The sequence below is a fragment of the Cryptomeria japonica genome, chromosome 3, assembly GCF_030272615.1.
Source record: "Cryptomeria japonica chromosome 3, Sugi_1.0, whole genome shotgun sequence".
NCBI lineage: Eukaryota > Viridiplantae > Streptophyta > Pinopsida > Cupressales > Cupressaceae > Cryptomeria > Cryptomeria japonica.
Window position 1 is genome coordinate 361492801 of NC_081407.1, and position 15447 is coordinate 361508247.

The window sequence follows — 15447 nt, forward strand, 5'->3', positions numbered from 1 at the left end:
AGTCATGCTCTGTGGGTGCCTGTAGAAGAAAATATCTTCATATTCATAACTTATATTGTGCATATATATATATATATATATATATATATAAAATACACATTGATATTAAAAAAATAAACACATCACATAAGCTATGCCCCACGAAATGTTAAATGAAAAACAAAAAAATATAGTAATAATAATGCCGACCGAACCACTGTGTGTAAACACAGTGGACGGCTCACGAGCCGTGCCACTGTGTTTACCCACAGTGGACGGCACGGCAGCCGAGCCACTGTGTGTAAACACAGTGGGCGGTGCTCGGGCCGCGCCACTATGCTTACCCACAGTGGACGGCACGGAGGGTGCCGCCACTGTGTGTAAGCACAGTGGACGGTCCGCGGCCGCCACTGTGCTTATACACAGTGGACGGCAACCGCCGTCACTGTGTATAAACACAGTGGCGACCGGGAGAGCCCCGCGCAGCCTCCTCTCTGCGAAACCCTCCGCCGTGCCCTAACTTTGCCGAACCTGCAACCCCCAAAACCACAAAAAAAAAAGGGGACACGCAATAAAATATAGACGTTTAATAAACCCTAACCCATTTCGGGTTAGGGTATAAAAGGATGAAAAATAAAATAGGTCAAGTGTAAATTATAAAAATGCAACCCTAACCCAATTTCGGGTTAGGGTTAGCATTATAAGAATTATATATATATGTATATATATATACAAATAAATGTATATATATATATATATATATATATATATATATATATATATATATATATATAAGTAAGAGAATTAAATTAGAGCATTATAATTGATTTTTAAATTATAATGAGGGTTAGTATTTAAAAATATATATATATGATTTTATATATATATATGTATATATATATATATATAAGGAATTTAAATGGGGATTTTTAAACATTGATTTTAATATATATATATTTGGGGTCAATTCAATAATGGGATATTTTTTTTTATATGACCATTTAGATTGGAGTTTTAAACTTGGTTTTAATATATGAAATGAGGTTAATTAATGATAGAATTATTATACGTCCATTTACTCCTTAGGAGATTTGAAATTTTAAAATAGTAAAATTTTAAAAAGGGATTTAAGAATGAAGGGGTTATCAAAATTGGAAACACCATACATTAACTCGATTAATTTAATTAATTAATCAATAGACTTCCCTCATTATATTTGGGGTATTAGGAAAATTTAAAAGGGGAATTTGTAGAACCAATTTTATGGACCATAAACCCTTGGGGGTAAGCTTGGGCCAAATTTAATTTAATCGACAAATTAAGAAGTTAGGGAAAATTAGAATTGGCCTTAGCTTATTGTCGGTTTTAGTGGGCAAACGACATTGTAGTAATTCGAACCCTCATCAGTTGGATGTATATAATAATTTCGCAGGTGTATCAATTAATCAATAGCATTATCCTTATATGGATTGGGAATGATTTAATACCTTAAGGTAACCAATTATTCCTTGATTTAATTAGCGACAACTTGTCTTAGGTAATTGAGCTAGCTAACTAATCGGCAATGCAAATTAATCTTCACCAATCAAGTCACTCGCTCGAGTTGGTTATTTAACTTAACCTTAGTAAGTAAGTTAATTACATCCTAGATAAGACAAAACTTTAAATACAGTCGTTATGTATTAGGATTTATAGCGAGTTCATGACGTCAAAAAAAAAAATTTTGTTGTTCCGTTTTTGTGCCCTAAAGTTTGGGCACGACATCCCTATTTATAAACAATTAGCTAACCACTTAATCTCCTTGATCACATTTCCCATGATCAATCATAGCCATCAAATCATCAATCTTGTCCAGGTTCAATGAATCTTTCGATCTGAAAATATTTTACCCCACCTAGGAACTTGCATATATTTCTTGGAACTTATGCCAGGGTATTGCAGTTCAATCTGAACTATAGATCTTCATGTCGACTTTCCATTGCCATGGATTCATTAACAAACTATATTTACAGCATACCAATCATTTAATCAGTTCCAGCTCATCAGCTTCCTTCATTAAATAATGCATGTAACCATTTAATGCATTCTGTTATAGCTCGGTTACAACTCAGTAAATACTAAACTTCACTCGGTAGACATTCTGCCTTCATTAACCAATAGTGATAACCTTAGGGTTTACCGACTAGGTTCTTTGCTTGATAACATAGTATAGTATTAACCTTACAATTTATAACATATGTATGATGTCAAAACAATCTAAACATCATTATCTCATCATTGTCTAACTCGGTAATAGTTGCCCATTGAATACCTTATTCATCCTCTTATTCATCATATTCTTTCCTGTGTCTTTTACAAACATCTTTATATTCTTCAAATCATACTTCTAAAGATATGGAAACATCATACTAAATTAGAAAATCAATTTCTTGACATCAATGACAAAATAATAATATCAAGATAGTAAACATCCTTAACCATTTATATCCATAATCATCAACAACCTTCTCAATATCCCTCATTGACTGTTATAATGCCAAATGCTAACATTTAGATGTTTCGAGATCATTGGGATCATTCCTACAAGCAAAAAACAAAGAAAATATTATGCCCCCAATCCTTGCTCCTCTTAGTCACAATAGACTTCCTCGAGTTACTCAGAGGGATAATAATCAAAAACCAATATAAAAGACATCACACAAAGAAAATTTTCATGCATATCTCAAACAATTTAATGATTGTTTTCAGTAATGTTTTGCTTGTGTACTCAGTGATAAAACTCTTCAGTAGTCAGGAGACAGGTGACTGACTCAGAGTGGACGACTAGGTTTCACTGATGGAAAGATGACTTGTTTGACACTTCTTAGGATATGTAATTTGCTCTGTTGTTTAACCTAAGACTAGGACATTGATCAGTTTTAAGCCACGAGGGTTCCAAAAGAACCAGGATGTCACAAAAGTGACTAAAAGATATGTACAAGTGAAATCAAAGATGCATGAAAGCGGGAATGCCAATGTTGTGTTGATAGATAGAGCACTTGAGTATAAGAGGCGCCTGTTTGCTAGGTTTTCACCTGCTTGGCAGAGATTCTTTTTTTTTTTTTACCAAGGTGCCTATTTACTAGGTTTTCACCAAGGCATTTTCTCTCTTTTTCCTTTTTTTTTTCTTTTTCTTTTTTTTTTTTTTTGAACTTCTTCGGGACTTTTTCTAATTTTTAGGATTTCTTCAAGGCATTTTATGATTTTTAGGATTTTTTCAGGACTTTTTTATGATTTTTAGGATTTTTTAATGTTTGCCCCTAGTGTCTAGCAAGGCAAAAGGGATTTTGAGTACATGAATGGATAAGCAAATGATGGTGGACGCTTTCAAGGACTATCTCACAATGTTAATCCAAGCACAGGGTCTAGATATAACAATGTAAACCAAGGATTTTAGCGATGTAAAGAAAGGATATAGTGCAACAAAGCAAGGATATAGTGTAACGAAGCAAGGATATAGTGTAACAAATCCATATGGTCCAAAGAAGTGGCCATGTCAAGAGGTTTGTGGAAAGCATGTTTTTTGCATTTTGTCTATAGTGTTGATCAAGATCAAGGGATAGATTTGGATATGAGGCAGATATGATAAGCAAGATCAAAAGGGAGTAATGAAGGATGTAAGTGAGCAATGGATAGGAGCTAAAGGGTCTGGATCAAGTGCAATATATAGGACACATGAAGCTTGCAAAGATCAAATGTGGAAAAGGGATATGAACGTAGATAGAGCGGCTGAGGGATAATGGAGGAAGAAGGATAATAGATGGATGTACATGGATGGAACTTGCCCCCAGTCTAAAGTGCAAAAGGATAATGGATTAGGCATGATGCCTATTTGCTAGGTTTTCATCATGGTACTTGCCCAAGGCACCACAAGAAGTGGTTTTCACTCATGGACAAAATTATTTCTCTTTACTTTTTTTTTCTGATTTTTTTTGTTTTGTTTTGGAAGATAATGGAGGCATGATAGAGGATGGAAGAAGGACCCCAACATCTCACTACTTTGGATGGTACCCTTAGAATATGAGTTGTAATAGACCATGGCTATGAAGGTATGCTCAAAGATGTTGGCAGGGTAATTAAAAGAAACTAGGGCAAGGATTTATGCAAAGGATTGGATAAGAGGGATGGAAGGGTGAAAAAGAGGTGTTGGATAATGGATGGGATGTTGGAAGAATTGTGCATGGATAGATGGAAATGTTGGAAAGATCAACATTGGCACACACCTTGAGGGATGGTGGACATATGGAAGAGAAGAGAATCTCATATTTTGAGATTTGGATGGAGGAAAGGTTACAAATTTTGGAGCATAAGAACCCAAAATGGATGAAGGAGGTGATGGAGGAATAGACTCGGAAGGTTTGGATGGAGGAACAATAATTTTGGATGCCAATTTTGATTTTTCTTTAAACTTTTGTGCTTCAAGTAGTCGCTTAGGGATCCATATGGCTTTTGATTTTTCTTTCTTTTGTAGTTCCTTAGAGCGCATTGCTTGTACAAGTGCCTTAGGAACCCATATACCTTTTGAATTTTCTTCTTCCTTTGTGGGCCTTTGTGGTGTTTTGTATTTTTCTTTTTCTTTTTGGATCATATTTTTCTTTGATTTGACATGTCGATTAGATGAGACATGTTGATCTGTGAATACATGTGGATTACTTGACTTATGACTTTTATGCTTGGCATCCAAATTTCTTGGAGGGAGATGCATGGATAGATAGGAATGATATGGAGGTCTTTTAGATGGATGGAAGGTACTCGAAGATGTGCACCTTTGTTGATCCTATGTAAGGGATGGAGGGATATAGGGACCTAGAATGGATGGAAGCGATGATGGGGAAATCGTATATTTGGATTTAACTGGAGAAATGTAGGTTTTGTGAGAGATACCAACATCTTGAGAAATGTCCCTAAGGCCATGACCTTTAACATTTTCTTTAATATGGAGGGGTTCTTTCTTGTGGAGATTTACCCCTTTGCCTTTACAAATATTTTGACTTGTAGGATACACTTTGCTTTGGAAAGAAGGCACAAGTCCATTATGAGATGGAGGTGGAATGTAAGGAATGATAGGATCATGAGAGGGATTTGTAGGAATGATGGATCCTTGAGGTGAATATGGAGGATTATGACAAGGAGATGAAGGGATACTTTGATCTTGACATGGAAGAGGATCATTGGATAAAGTAGGAAGGGTGTTTGACTCTTAATTTTGAATAGGACCATTTGAAAAGGTGGAAGAGGCATCATGATCTTGCTTAGGAAGTGGATTAGGAATGAGATTTGGAAGGATGGTTTGCTCTTGAGATGGAAGGGGGTCATCTTGGAAGAAATGGAAAGGTATAAGGGGATCATCATGGGATTCTAGGGAAATAGGATATTTTTCAATCATTAGATGGGATTGGGGAGTTTTGGTGTCTTGATCTTGATTTATGATAGGACTTGTTTCTTCATTTTTCAGATTATCCTCTTGACATGGAGTCACTTCTAAGGAAGGGATAGGATTTTGCATAGGTGTAGGGGATTCTTGGAAGATCTCCATGTTTTGGCATGATGGGGAAGAATTTTGAGTGGGACTCTCTGGAGTGGGTATGTTTGGAATTGAAGTGTATGATGGCATAGGATCTGGGATTTTTAAATCATGTGAGGAACTTGTATCAATATTGGTATTAACTTGGATTTCCATAGGAGATAGCCCTTGAAGGTAAACATGAGAAGTTTCATTGTTTGAAGGAGATGGTATGTATTGTTGCTGAGAAGTCTTAGGAGATGAAGGCATCATGGAAGGGATGAAAGCCACATATGGAGCCTTGCTAGACATAGGTTCATGATTTTGATCATGCTTAGAAATAGTTCCTTCTTTCTATTTAGGTGAGTCATTAGGATCTTCCATTTCAACGACACCATTATCAATGAGATCTTGAATCTTATGTTTTAATTCCATACACATTGAAGTCTTATGTTTGTTATGCCTATGATATGCATAGTAACTACTCAAAACTGCACATACCCATGTGGTCTTTTTAGGCAATATGATAAGATTGTTCTTAAGAAGCTCTTCCGAAACTGACTCGATAGATTTCCCCAAAGGTGTAAACTGTATATCTAGGGAATAGATGTCTTTTTGTCTTGGTGAAGGTGTTTTGTGATCTTGTATGAGATTTGGTCTTTGATTGTCAATTATTTGTTGGTATTTGATTGTCAAATCACATAATTGTTTTAGCATTCCTTGAAGTTTCTCACACTTGATATCATGCATTTGTTTTTCAAATGGATTCATTGATTTATTTTGTTGGATTTTCATGTCATATATTTCTTCCTTGATATCTTGAAGCATTTGAGCCAAGGTAGCCATGGGAATTGGAGCTAAGGTATCCATAAGATTCTTACTTTTGTCAAAAAATTTAGAAGAGCTTCTGGTTTGAACAAGCATTTACAACCGATGGGACCGAGAGCTAGAGGTGTTGTAGAAGTTAAGATCAAATTGTAGCTAGTTATTTGTTTAACGTAATGATTTAGAGAAGTAACTAAGATCTGGTGTGGTTTCAGGAATGATCTATCCTATGTAAGACATTATCTAAGTTAACTTAGGTTTGATAAGATGTTGTTTGAACTAGCTGAAAGATGATCGACAAAATTGTGTAATGCAACGTTAGGGGTACACTATCGAGATTGTTCATGCTCAGAATTATGATAACCAGTTTATGCTCGTTGTAGACTGATCTAGGAAATTTTGACTATTTTGACTGACAAGATCAAGAATTCATACGATAGAGGATTGGACAGAGATGAGATTCTGACAGATAGAGTTTCAATGACTGACGACTACTAGTTTTTTATAAGGACTGATGTTTCAATGAGTGATAGAGACCAGTTTGGACATGAACAAAGTTTTTCACTGAATTGTTTGATATTGTTTGATTTGTTTTCTCCAGTTTCAATATTTCATTTTCAGTTTTAGGGATGAAAACACAAAAAACACGCAAGATATATAATAATTCAATCACAGCACGCTAACCTTACAAAGGTTGGCTTAGAGAAGAAAATCTTTGCTTGCTAACTTAGGTACACATCCAATAGCTAATCAAAATATGACCACTGATTCTTACGCAATGGATTCTCAATGTCGTATTAGCCGACTCCAAATGCTAAGGGGGGCATGATATGGCAAGTGTCTTGGGAGAGTTACTATCTCTCTTGCACAAAGATTACCCCCCTTTCGGAGGTGAACTGGGTAGCTTCTATATTATAGTTCTTAGTCAAAAATTATGTTTGAAATTACCCCTTGAAGTCATGCAAGAATGATTGAGGTCTATAGCCCAACAAGGTACTAAAACAAGTTGCAGTCACGTAAATGTGATTCAGACCGCGAGGCCCTACAAAATGCTCAATATGAGAGATCTCAAAGAGAAAACTCAAATAATCGCATTCTCTGAGACTTTAATCACTAGAGGCTTATTTATTATAGTGAGTTGGAATGCTCAGGTCTAGCTATACTCACTTGGGTCATTCTCACAGGGTGATTACTTTTTCCCACTGTGATAGGCCCACTAAAGGTACACAAATCTCAAAACTTAGAAAAAAGCTTCGAGGGTCTAGATTTCTGATTGTCTATAAAAGACAAGAGCATACTCTCCTACCTCTTAGATTTTTCTAAAAACATGAAAGATAGATTTGTTCTTTAACCAGATAGCAATTTAAGTGCCTAAGAAAATACTAAATGAATACGCAATGTTTATTCGATTCTCCTTAGGCAACCTGCAAAACCAATATGTCAGTAGTCATTTTCTTCTTGATTCTTTGGTAGGCGTATGTTTGATTGATAGATTCTTTGACAAGCATCCTACAAACATTAAAAGCCCAAAATTAGTTTCCAAATATTGAAAAAAATCATCAAAATATTATTTTAGCATGCAAACTGTAAATTAAACTAATCTAACAAGAATTTCCATTTTTTATGACTATCCTAGTTATGACAGTTTTGATAGTACTTCACTCTGTCATTTATAACTTTTCAATCAAAACTAATTCAGAAAATCACTTTGATGAAAATGTGGAAAACTTGGTTTTATAGAACATATTAAAATTTTGTTTAGAGACAATGGTTCAATAAAATTTTATTCCCTCCGAACAAAGACCATTTTTGACTGTCATAGAAGAATGAGTAAAATGATAGTACTTCACTCTGTCATTCCTAACTTTCAAACAAGAAATTATTAGGCAAATCTCTTTAGTGAAACTGTAGAAAACTTGGTTTTCAACAACATATCAAAAATTGGTTTAGATCCAACGGTTCCATAAAAAGTTATTCCCTCAACAAAGAGACCATGTTTTACTATCACAGAAGAACAAGCAAAAAGAAAGATTTTTATTTGCAAATTTAACACATGTTTATTAGTTATAAAAACCAAAAATTAAATTTGTTCAAGAAACATTAGAAATATTGTAGTCGTGGGTTCAAGCCCCACGGTGGGCACTAAAAATGTGTCTGTGAAAAGTGGACCTGTATCTATATCTGGAATACACAACACTTCAATTAAGTCATTACATGTATGGTTAGACAGATATAAGCATGAATATGAAAACCATAACAAATCGACCCATTTCTTTCTAAAAGATGCAAGTATAAATTGCTCTCAAATTGCTAAGCTATCTAGTGACTAGACTACACCTAAACGAAGGATTTTTCTATATGAGCATGATATGCACTAAATGGATGCAACATTTAAGCTAGATATGCAAGATTAATCTAACATGATTTAAGCAATATATGATCTAAATGATCTATATATGTATGCAATAACTAGTATGTAAATATCTAAATGAAAATTCTCAATGAATTTAGAGCAAAAACAACATAATAACAATATATTCTCTAGGATCTTTGAATGAGAGATGGGAGCCTGAATTTATAGAAAATTCAGAAAAAAACCAATGGCTGAGATCAAATGATGATGAGCGGTCAAGATTTTCCAAGAGGAAGCACAATCCAGGTGAATTGATGTGATTGGATGCTTTTCTTAGTTTTAAAGGAAATCGAACTAAAATTAAGATAAAATCAAGAAAAAACTGATTTATTCTCTATTTCATTCAATTTTAATATTAAATTGTTTTAATTGCTTTCTTTGAGATTATCTATCAACTTTTAATTTGTTTTTTTCAAGATTATCTCCAATTGATTTCTTTTCTCAAAATTTTAATTCTTTTTTGCTCAATTAATTCCTTTTTTGATTTATTTCCCTTTTTGAAGATTTGTGCTCATAATTTCCTATTCCTCTTTCTTGATTTGTTTCCTTTTTTGAAGATTTATGGCAATTTTTATTTATTTTTCAAATTAATTCCTCTTTTTGATGATTTAATGGTAAGTTGATTTATTTAATTAAATATGATAGGATATTTAATAAAATAAATAAGATAATTGTTTAAAATGATCAATTAATTAAATAAATATTTAATTAATATTGAGTTATGAATTTGCCATGTGACATTTGATGCTTAAAGAATTAATTAAGGTGCTCAAGATTTATTTAATTGCCTTTGGTTAGGACCTTGGTGATGTTGTCAAGATTAGGGGCCCATGGTTTAGATGACCAATTTTAGGGTATTATAGTTTCCAGTTGGTTGCCATCAATGACAACATCAACTATTCTCAAAAGAGTGTAGAATGCCAATATTGAGTCTACCATGCAATTTTTATTTGCCAGCCATTGGATTGCCTGCATGAACCATGGCCACTTGCATTAAATTTTCATTTACTTTCTAGCGGGCCCCACCATTCGCTTTTATCTCTTCTTGTTTTCTTTCTTCATCCTAGGCCCATGGGAATGAGCGATGATAATTTACTTTGAACTATTGAACCACTTTGAACCAATGAAATTTGAACCATTGAACCACTTTGAACCGTTGAACCACTTTGAACCGGTTCAAAGTTCAAGTTCAAAGTTGATTTAAAAAATATATATACTCGCTTGTCTATAGACTTTTGCCATGTCTCAGCCTCTGATTTGCTCGCGGGTCCACTTTGTCTACCATCTGGACCTACCACTAGACTTGGTCTGCCTTGGTTCTTCATCTTGACTGCCATCTTAACCACCACTGGACCTGGACCCACCTTGTCACTAAGTCACATCGATAACTGGGCATGCAAATTTTCCTTGTACCTTAGCGACAACCATTGGATCTCTGGACTTGCACGATCCCTAGCCTCTCTGAGTACTTTCTCTTATTCCATAGTGTCACCATGTGTCACCACTTTTGGATCCAACTGGGCGTCACCTTAATCACCATGTCATCAGTTGCTATGTCACAAGAAATAATCATCGAGCATCTTCATCATGCGGTATAGCGATGACCATCAATCTGTCCTCAAACTGCTCGATCTTTAACACCTTAGTTGCTCACCTTTTCCACATGTGCTTTGTCGCCAAGTCATGGAGGTAACTGGCAAGCTTCTTTCTATAGCAGTATAGCGATAGCCCTTAGATCTTTCGGACTATCATTGATCTTTCCTCAACTTTCTCAACCTTTAACCTCAGCTAATTTTCTCTCTTGTGCCACGTGTCAACATGTGTCATAGCCTGATTGGCTCCAGAGATCAGCCTAGGCACTACCTATCTGTCATCTGGACCTAGACCCACCTTGTCACCAAGTTGCATCAATAACTGGGTGAGCAACTTTTTCTTGCGGCTTAGTGACCACCATCAAATTTGTCCACCCAACCGTTGGATGTGATCAATCTACTCGATCTTTACTCTTGGTCTACTCATGGTTCTTCATCTTCTCTCTACCATGTGGTGCATCCTCATTCGTTCTAAGCCCACCTGGATGGCCACATCATCAGTCGCCAAGTCGCATGAGATAATCAACAAGCATTTTTATCTTGCGGTATAGCAACAACCATTGATCTAACCTCAAACTGTTTCATCTTTAGCCTCTTAGCCACTCACCTCCCCTCTTCCTTTTCTGCATGTGCTTTGATGCCAAGTCGCTATGATAATCGACAAGCTTCTTTCTATAGGGGTATAGCAATAGCCCTTAGATCCTTCAGATTACCATTGATCTTGGGGGGCATTACAAGAACTTGCTCGATCTTTAGCACCGACTGATCTTCTCTCTTGTGTCACGTGTACACATGTGTCACCACTTGATTAGCTCTGGAGATCTGCTTGGATAGCCGAACCTTCCATGTGTCTTGTTCTATCAAATCTCTTTCTTTCAGCCAAACTACTCTCTCAATGAGTCATTTACCAGTCTCATCGAACCTAACAGTTTCATCGATATTATTATGTTGATGAAATTAAGCCTTCGATGAAACCTTTTCGGGACTCATCATGGCCAAAATCTGCTCGATGTCAATCATTCGTACCATGTCACCAACCACTAGACTGCCACTTGTCCTTGGTCTTATACTCTTTGTTCTACCATGTCATCAGTCACGGCGATAATAGGGTGTGTATCTTTTCATTGCAATATAGCGACAACTGTTAGATCTTTATGATCACCGTTGATCTTTCTTCAACTTGCTCACTCTTTAGTCTCTTCCTGCCAGCCACTCACAAAATTAGGATGCCTTGAGATGTGCATGCATGGGGTTCACCAGGCCAAGAGCTTCCTCTTCTTGCCAAAAGCCCGTAAGCTTTGACACTATAGTTATATGTGACCTTAAATTTAAATGTGATAAACTCCCTCCGCGCGGCCAATGTGGGATAATAAGGTCCTCCTTCTTGGTGACTGAAACCGCTTGGAAAGTCTAAGGCCTTTTAAAAACCCTCTTTGGTGCTCAAGTAAAACTTTACACATGCCAATTGCATTTTGCTGAGTTTCTTTTGGCCTTAAGGTTTTAATAGCAATGTCATTTCATCTACAATGGAGCATAATATCTTTGTGATCTACAACATGTTGAGCTCAACCCTTGTGGGAGCCACATTTTAACCCACATGTTGCCTTACTTTCCTGTATCTGCACATGAAGCAAACAAGTTAGAAAAATAGTGCATTTCTTTCTGGTTCATGATTTGATCTTTTAATAATGAACGAATGCAAGGCTTCATTAGGGCACCAAAATTGGCATGTGCAAAATTTTGGTAACAGGTATATGAGGATTGAATTGACAGGGTGATTATTGGTTGGGTCATTTTCATTTCCATTGATGTGTGAAGTTGTCTGACTTTATATAGTTTTTCAAGCTCATTGTTTGAATGTTGATTTATGATATTGATAATATTTGGATTACAAAATTCTAACCGTGTGGATCATTCAATTGTTATTGTATTGATTTTATTGTTGTTTCCTTGTTCCCCTAATCTATCTTTTGTTGTTTATTTTTTAGAGAATCTAAATCTGAAAATACAAAAAAAAGTAGGTAATTCAAAGTTGTTCCAACCAGTAGGCCCCTTTACAGGTACAATCGCATCAACCACTGAGTGACCCAACACTTTCATGACCCGACTATCAAGACCTTGGAATAATTATTCTTTCGAGATTGATTTATTTTCAGGAGAGGTGGCATGTGTTCACATAAACTAATTGACAATTGGCAAGTGTGTGAAGCAGTCATCAATTAGGAGGGACCTCAAAGAGATCAATCCGGACTGGTCAGCAAGAGTAATACAACAAAAACACAAAGATATGATAGAAGCAATTAAGAACAAATTATATTATAACATGAAAATTGATCACAACTAACTGGTAACAACCGGGTTACAGCATAACTGGTTCACAGGCCTGCTAAAACATGCTCAAAGTAAAGAATAGGTCACAACCAGGACCTTGAATCTTAAGATCTATCTTCTACGCTCAATCTTGCTACTTGATTCTTTGATTGTTTACATTCTAATTCTCAATTACAATTATATATGCGATCCAAGGGATCGAGTCGACCTAAAAAGGGATCAAAAATCGAAGAATGAGACCTAGCATGTAAAACCAATAAGGTCAGCCTCTACCAAGAGATTCCTCTGAAAAATCCAAAGAATGAAGTGTAGATTGTGAGAAAAGGTCGACCACACACCAAGGAACATCAAAATCAATGGCCAAGACTCTGCAAGCTTTGAAAGGGGTTCTGGTAGATCATCAGAATAGGTCTAGGAAATTGATAACAAGAAACTGTCAACCGGTAACAGGAAACTATCAAGGAAACCGATAGAGATATCTTTCCAGAAAATGATCCAAATGTGATGTGATCTAGAAATAAGAAAGATGATCAAGTCTTCAAGTAGAATCCAACTCCATGGGATCCAATGAGCCAAAACCCGGAGACACCAAAAGAAATGTTGAAACTACAAATAGAAAGCAAATAAAAAGGAAAACATTTTTGGTTGATGCAAGATTGCTATGATCCGGGGATGCTCCTACATCAGACATCTGGGTTTATTGAAAAAGTGAGCCTCTCACTTTTTTGGGGTCAGAGGAAAACCAAGATGGTCTACCTCTGCCTCATAAATCCAAGATAAATCTTCAACTGGTCTATCCTTCCACTTCACAAGATACTCCTTATACTAACTACTCTGGGTACTATGCCTAATCCTACTGTCCAAAATCTCTTCAATCTAATCTGGTTCCTTTCGAGGTAACTATTTCTCCAAGTCTACAATGCTATCCTCACTGAATTTTGGTTCATGATACTCATGAAGATTTGCAATGTTAAACACAAGTGAAATACTCAGACTATCTAGTAACTCCACCTCATATGCATTTCCAGAACTGAACTTCCTCAAATCCCTGCAGGGTCCAAAAATTTTCATCTACAATCTATTATAAGTTCCAACCAGGAATATTTATTTTCTCAAATATATCATCACTTCATCACCAACTTCAAATTCCTTATGTCTCCTCTTCTCATCTGCCTTCTCCTTCCAAATGTTTCTTAACTTGAATATGCAAGGTTTCCATGTGATCTGCAAAATCTTTTGGTTCTAAACTTCTCTGGTCTTCACTACTAATATCCCTTAATTTGGATGTACCTCTAGGATGCACTCCAGTAACAATCTCAAAAGTTTTTCTTCCGGTACTCCTATTTACTGAATTCTTGTAGGCAAACTCTGCTTGTGCAAGAATCAAATCCTAACTTCTATTTTATCTCCAACTAAACATCTCAAAAAATTTCACAAGCTCCAGTTAACTACTTTTGTCTATCCATTAGTCTGTGGATCAAAAGTAGAACTAAACTTCAAATCTATCTTCATCTTCTTCCAAAGTGTTCTCCAAAAATAGCCAACAAACTTAGTGTCTCTATTTGAAACTATGCTCTCAGGTAATCCATGCAATCTCACCACTTCCTTGAAAAATAGGTCTGCTACACTTAATGAATCTAATGTCTTCTTACAAGGTATGAAATGAGCCATCTTCAAGAATCTATCCACTACCACAATAATAAAATCAGTCTCTCTCGGTGTTTTAGACAATCCAAGTACAAAATCCATGCTTTTATCCTCCCAAGGTCTTACTAGTACTGTCAAAGGTTTATACAATCCCACATTTTGACTACTACCCTTTGCAACTTGACAAACTCTACAACTTTGCACATATTTCTTAACATCCTTATGAATCTGGGGCCAAAAGTACTTCTCACTCACCAATGCTATTGTTTTATCAATACCAAAATGTCTACCTAATCCTTCACTATGTTTCTCCTTTATCAGATTCTCCCTCATGGAACTCTAGGTATACACAATTGAACTCCTTTGAATAACATCTCATCTTGAATGAAGTAATCCAACCACTTGCTTCTATCTACCATAATCGACTCTCTACATGCTTTCCAAGGTTCTGCAAAATTTGGTCATCCTCATACAAGGTCTTCAATTCCTCAAATCCTAATACTATCACTTCCATCTCTGTCAATAGATTCCTTCTCCTACTCAATGCATCAACAACTTTTTTAGATTTCCCACTTCTATGCTTCAACACAAAGATGTAACTCTACAAAAATTCTACCCATATCATATCTCTCTGATTCAACTTACTCTTATTGTCCAAATACTATAAAGCTTGATGATATGTATACAACACAAACTCCTTAGGCAATAGGTAATGTCTCCACTTCTTCAAGGCTTGAACTATGGCATAAGACTCTTGATCATACACTGAATATCTCCTTTAGGAATCATTCAATTTCTTACTAACATAAGATATTGCTCTCCCTTCCTGACTCAAGACTTCTCCTATTGCTATTCCAATTGCATCACAATCCACTTCAAATACTTTATTGAAATTTGGTAAAGCTAACGCAAGTTGCTCAGTCACTTTCTGCTTCAACAGTTCAAAACTTTTGTCTGCTCTGGTGGTCCACTTGAATTCCTTCTGTCTCCTCTCACGGTCTCAGTCATAGGGTTACAAACTAAACTAAAATTTCTGATGAAATTCTGGTAAAAACTAGCCAATCCATGAAATGATCTTACCTCTCCAATGCTTTCCGGTGCAGGTCACTCAACAATTT